Genomic DNA, 6,368 nt, shown 5'->3' with positions numbered 1-6,368 from the left:
GAAAGAACAAGATAAAATGAAGAGTACCTTGGTGACGAACATGCGAGCTAGGACGCTTCCCTGTCAGAAGATGGCATGGGTCCAAGTTGTTATTGAAGATTTTCGTGGCGATGATACACTCAAGACTTGACCATAATGATCCTACTTGTGTAAAACGGTATGTATGGATGTAAGACTCTTGTTATTCAGCTTCTATATGTTCAGTGAGCATTGATCTCTGGGATCACCGTACACGTGCATTCAATGATCTCAACTTATGAGTCGGAGTCCCCACAATTGCGATTCGATCTTGCTTTTTCAACCGCATTTCCATGGGTATATGATGTGCCAGATTTTTACACTGGCATATTAATGACCTTTATTAGGCTGTTTTGATTGAAAATCCATGATTCCATAGGTTTCTCTCGCCCAGCAGCTGTTTTGATGGAAGTGCTGATAGTAGCTCTAATGAACGTTCGGACAGCAGCTCAGACGAAAGTGTCGATAGCTTCTCCGATGTCCGGCAAATTCCAGTGCCTAATGAAATGTATACAACATAATATTTCAAATGTATATGTAAGACTGATCAAATTTCACCAAAGAAGCATTGGGACATCAAGAAAATGCGAGCTATCATCTTATTTTGCAAAACCGTACCAAGTTCCAACTCTTACAAATATAGAGGTAACCCAACTTTCACATGCTTAGACTCTTGACAGACATGCAACTACATGGCAATTCCTGATGCATCGTCAGACCTGTGATATAGGGATAGCCACCCTATCCTCAATTGTTTCCACATTCTACACACAGGTTAAAGGTCGGGAGAAACTGTCCAATGATGGCGCTACAAAGGGCATTGTAATCAACATTGTATTGTGTACGGTGTCGTCGGTGAGTATGATCTCCGGTAAAATATTATATTCATTGCTCATTTAGTTAAGAACTAATATTGCAACAATTTGTGCTTAGCATTTTATAGCAGCCAAAAGAAGTAGCAATATACATTTATAATTGGAACAACCCCTCTGGTTTGCAAAATCAGAAAAGGTCACTTTAAATCAATAACCAAAAACAGTATGGGAAACCAAGTATGCCACTAATGATTTATTTCACATAAGAAATGAAAAATAACAAGAATTCGAGACACATAATTATACCTGAACTTAACAATGAGCTTTACTCAATAGAAGTGTGTACAGCCGGTCGTATTATCTTCCGATCAGAACCAAATAAGGTTGGTTGCACAAACAAATAAAGAAATAGCTTGACCAAAGTTCTCCTTTAGCAGGTCCTATTATCTAATTTCCTAAAAATGCAGAATATATTTCTACACTCGTAACATCAAAATGCAAGTTTCGTTCAACAAAATCTTCTGATAGCTTCTTCATCTACCCTTCTTTATGAAATCCGTAAACACGGTGTCTAGCTAAAAACATAGATTATGAAATCAAAATCAGAGACACGGGAGTAAAGAGGTAAAGAGAAAGGAGCACTTAACAGAGATTTATTGTGGGCTGATTATTGCTGCTGCCGTAGGATTGTTTGGCCCCACACCATTGTAGCTATATCACCTCACACTGTTTGTTGACACTGCATATACTTCAATACTTTAGCTCGTCAAAACCAAATAAGCATGGTTGCAATAATGACATATTTGACCAAAGATCTCCTTTAGCCGGTCGTATTATCTTCCAATCAGAACCAAATAAGGTTGGTTGCACAAACTAATAAAGAAATAGCTTAACCAAAGTTCTCCTTTAGCAGGTCCTATTATCTAATTTCCTAAAAATGCAGAATATATTTCTACACTCGTAACATCAGAATGCAAGTTTCGTTCAACAAAATCTTCTGATAGCTTCTTCATCTGCCCTTCTTTATGAAATCCGCAAACACGGTGTCTAGCTAAAAACATAGACTATGACATCAAAATCAGAGACACGGGAGTAAAGAGGTAAAGAGAAAGGAGCACTTAACAGAGATTTATCGTGGGATAACTATTGCTGCTGCCGTAGGATTGTTTGGCCCCACCATTGCAGCCATCGCATCTCACAATGTTTGTTGACACTGCATATAGTTCAATGGATAGGCACTGTAAAACGAGGTCTAGCTGAAAACTGCATATAGTTCAATGGATAGGAACTGTAAAAAGAAGCTAACTAATCCGGATGTCCTTTGTCCTCTGAAAAGAAAAATGGGGAAAGTTTCAAGACATGAAACATCAGTTTTGGAAAAGCAATTGGCTGGCATCCTTTCAGGTTCGACCTGTAGAAATGATATTAGACAGAGGTCTCGTACTTGATGAGTTCACAACTGGTTGAATTTTGTAGATTTGTTCTTCACAATGATAAAAATAAAGGGAAAAATCTGTAGACTGTTGTCACAAATCCAGGATAGTATTATCAAGGTTCAGAAAAAGCAAATCATGACAACATAACTGAAGATATATATACTAAAAACCTATAAAGTTTCTAGCTAAGTCGTCCAATGCCTAATCTACATGGACTGGAAACGGAATCACGCTCGATGCTCAGTCCTCAATAACGACTCATATATGTAGGTAAGACCAGACTATCTCGGTCCTTCTTCTCTACCAGATCAAATCTCACAATATATGCCGAGTACAACCTGCTATAAATATAGCACAAGGGGCGCATACCCTGAATATATGAGCTATTCGTGATTGCCTAGTGCCTTGAAAGAAACCCTGTGGCCTTTATGCCCAAAATTGGGAATATCCCTCCACATGCAGCCCAGAACGGCGAGGTAGAGCACAATGTATATTTTCAAACAATCACTTGTATTTTTATCATGCAAACTGGCAGAAGGCCCTCCTATGGGTAAGCATACAAAGGGGTGCCACTGCAAGAGATCTGAGTGCCTGAAGAAATACTGCGAGTGCTTTAATCTAGTATTCTATGTTCAGAGAACTGCCGTATCACCCAGCGGCACCTTGTGTATGCACATCATATGCAGAATCCTGCTATAATGGGTATTAGTCGGCCATCTGTGGCTCTTTCTCATGCAGCAGAAAAGCTCTCCAATCTCTCAGTGGATTCATTAGGCAGAGATCAGCTCATCAGTCAAAATGATTGTTCACAAGTAATTCTTTTTTCCAAGATCCTTTCTGTAATTTTCATTTTTTTCAAAAAGGCTTTCATAATTTTCACGACTTCTGCCTACGTTATGTGGACTTAGAAAATAATTTCAGGTATAAAATATAGCAGCTAAGAACATGTGGCGTCTTACGGATACCCGACTTAATATTTATGATTAGTAGCTCAAATGCTAGAACATATCATTCAGTTAAAATAAAAGGTCAACAAAAGTTGAAAATCTGGCTATTAACATATACTTCTGTTTTTTCCCGTCTCAGGTGACTTCGTCTTTGCTCACTTCTGTTCCTATAGAAAGCACTCAAAGTACTGTCAAATTAGGGCCGCAAAGAGTTACATTTTGAATCTAATGTTTTGGACTGGGTATTAGAGATAAATTATATGAGTATAAGTTATCTAGAGCAGAAATTCAGTATAGATACTCCTCTGCTGAGTGGACGCAAGGACAGCCAAAGACAAAATTAAACGGTGTTGAGAAGTTGAACAGCTGGGCCACCAGTCTGCCACAGTTCTTGGGCTCGACAGCTTAGTCAAAGGTGACGACAATCCATTCCACTTCAGACAACTCTGTCATGTCACAATTGCCATCGCATGTCAACAGGAGCAGAGCAATCCTAGTATATTAATTTTCATAAACTCATGCTTCTAAGTAGATCAATCCAAATCATGTGTAGCAAAACAAGTATAAAGTAAGACAAAAAAGATTCAAAGTAGACCAATGCATACTGACTGGCAAAAATACTCACAGTTAGTGCCATGCATAGTACATGATGCACCCAGATAATAAAGAAGAGACCAAATCTCTTTATGAATTTTTTATACTGACGAAGGGGGAGTTGAATGCTGAATTAAAAACCCTTTGTAAACTAAAGAGCACTGGTAGTGAATCAAACCTAACATTGACATTGTTGTGAATTATCGTCTAAATCTTGCTAATTCAGAAGGGAATAACATTAAGTACGATGCAGACATGTGCAAGAGCAAATTTAATCCATATATCAAACAGCTTTGCATAGCACATTGACCAATCAGAGAGAGTGTGAAATAAGTACCGGAAGAAGGGAAGATTCAGAATCAGATCAATTCCCTGAGTATCAATCGCACTTGCTGCGATTTATTCTGAGTACTTCATCTCGCTGTGTTGGATGATGCAGCTTCACTGAAATTGACAGAGAGCGGACAGAACTTAGGTGGCCAAAATATGTACAGGAGATCAAAACCTAGGAAAAGAGAGAAAGGATGTAGAGGCAAATCTGAACCACCTCAAGGTCTTTCTCCTGCTGCTCCGGTGGGCGACCCTCCCTCAAACGTTGACCCCGGCCGCATTCGATGCTCCACCAATCCCTGCTGCTTCTTCCAGAGGCAGAGGCGGCGCCTCTCATGGCGCTAAGGAGGTGAGGACGCGCTGGCGCGACGAGTCAACCAGCCAACCGCCGTGGGGAGGAGGACGGTGTGCGAGCTGTCACCCTTCTCCTTCTCCCTGCTGCTTGTCCTCCTCGCCAGCCACCTCCTTCGCCCTGTCCTCCGCATCCTCCCCCTCCACTCCTCCGCGAAGACCCCGATGCCCTGCTCTTGCATGACGGCGACCTGCGCCCAATCTGGAACCATGGTGGCATGGAAGAGGAGAGGAGGAGACGAGCGAAGAGGCAAGGCCGGCGGCGTGGGGGGATGGAGAGGAGGCGGCTGCTGTGGGTATCGGGGAAAGGGGGCTAGGGTTCAGCTGGTGTGGGACGAGGGGATTGGGCCAGCAGGTCAATGCGGCGCGTGAGGCGTGATTGGGCAAACACCTCTCCCACAAGCGTGGGGCTGACCCAGCCAATGCGAGCTCGAGGCGAGCCCACCCGTTATTGGACACAAAAAAACAACCGTGAGGTGAAAAAAATTTAACTGTAAGGCAAATATCCAACGGTTCAGACACGCCGAAGGCCAGATCAGACGGCCATAAAGGGCTGCGCGCGAGGGAGCCATCTGGAGGCAAGTTGGCTAGCCTCATTATATGTTAAAATGGCTCGCTAGCTGATTATGCTATTGATATGAGTAACTATGAGACTTACGTGTTATTGTGAGTATGGTTAGTTCATAATAATTGCTGAAACTTGAATGCTGGCTTTTCATGTTTACAACAACAAGAGCAAACAGAGTTTGTAAAATTTTTTCTTTTTCTCTTTCAGTTTATCAACTGAATTGCTTGAGGACAAGCAAGGGTTTATCTCTGGTCAATAACCAATAGCGGAACGTGGATGCTCATATTGGTTCCTACATATTCTATGAAGATCTTTATTGGTCAAACCGCATAACAACATACGTTGTTCCCTTTGTCATCGGTATGTTACTTGTCCGAGATTCGATCGTTGGTATCTCAATACCTAGTTCAATCTCGTTACTGGCAAGTCTCTTTACTCGTTCCGTAATACTTCATCCCGCAACTAACTCATTAATCACAATGATTGCAAGGCTTATAGTGATGAGTATTACCGAGAGGGCCCAGAGATACCTCTCCGAAACACGGAGTGACAAATCCTAACCCCGATCCATGCCAACCAAACAAACACCTTTGGAGACACTTGTAGAGCGCCTGTATAATCACCCATTTACGTTGTGATGGTTGGTAGCACACAAAGTGTTCCTCATGTATTCGGGAGTTGCATAATCTCATAGTCTGAGGAACTTGTATAAGTCATGAAGAAAACAGTAGCAATGAAACTGACACAATCATAATGCTAAGCTAACGGATGGATCATGTCCATCACATCATTCTCCTAATGATGTGATCTCGTTAATCAAATGACAACACATTTCAATGGTTATGAAATATAACCATCTTTGATTAACGTGCTAGTCAAGTAGAGGCATACTAGGGACTATATGTTTTGTCTATGTATTCACACATGTACTAAGTTTCCGGTTAATACAATTCTAGCATGAATAATAAGCATTTATCGTGAATTAAGGAAATAAATAATAACTTTATTATTGCCTCTAGGGCATATTTCCTTCAAATTTCAGTATTGTCATGGAGCACTTCTACGACAGCACATGTTTGACTATCTTGATTCTGTCATAAAATCGTCATAGATGTACATGCATGACAGAAAACGTGACCTACTATGACAAACACTCATCATCATGAAAGTGTTTTTTCGTAGTGTATGGAAATGTTTAACTTTCGCTATGTTATTAACTTATGACAAATGGATCTCATGGCATAACAACAATTGGGTCGGTTCAACACAATATGTTCTCCTAGCATTGTGTCCTCATAGTTGTCGGCAT

General features: G+C 41.0%; 1 long non-coding RNA gene across 1 annotated transcript; it reads right to left on the bottom strand.

The window, feature by feature from the left end:
* Positions 1-603: 603 nt before the first annotated feature.
* LOC123157090 (uncharacterized) lies at positions 604-4,852 on the bottom strand. The gene is made up of 2 exons (XR_006478701.1): positions 4,358-4,852; positions 604-4,254 (listed from the first exon to the last, which is right to left on the bottom strand). It is a non-coding gene; the product is annotated as an uncharacterized lncRNA (long non-coding RNA).
* Positions 4,853-6,368: the final 1,516 nt, after the last annotated feature.

This window comes from Triticum aestivum, chromosome 7B (assembly GCF_018294505.1).
Source record: "Triticum aestivum cultivar Chinese Spring chromosome 7B, IWGSC CS RefSeq v2.1, whole genome shotgun sequence".
In the NCBI taxonomy this organism is placed as follows: Eukaryota; Viridiplantae; Streptophyta; class Magnoliopsida; order Poales; family Poaceae; genus Triticum; species Triticum aestivum.
This window is presented reverse-complemented; position numbering and strand designations above follow the sequence as displayed.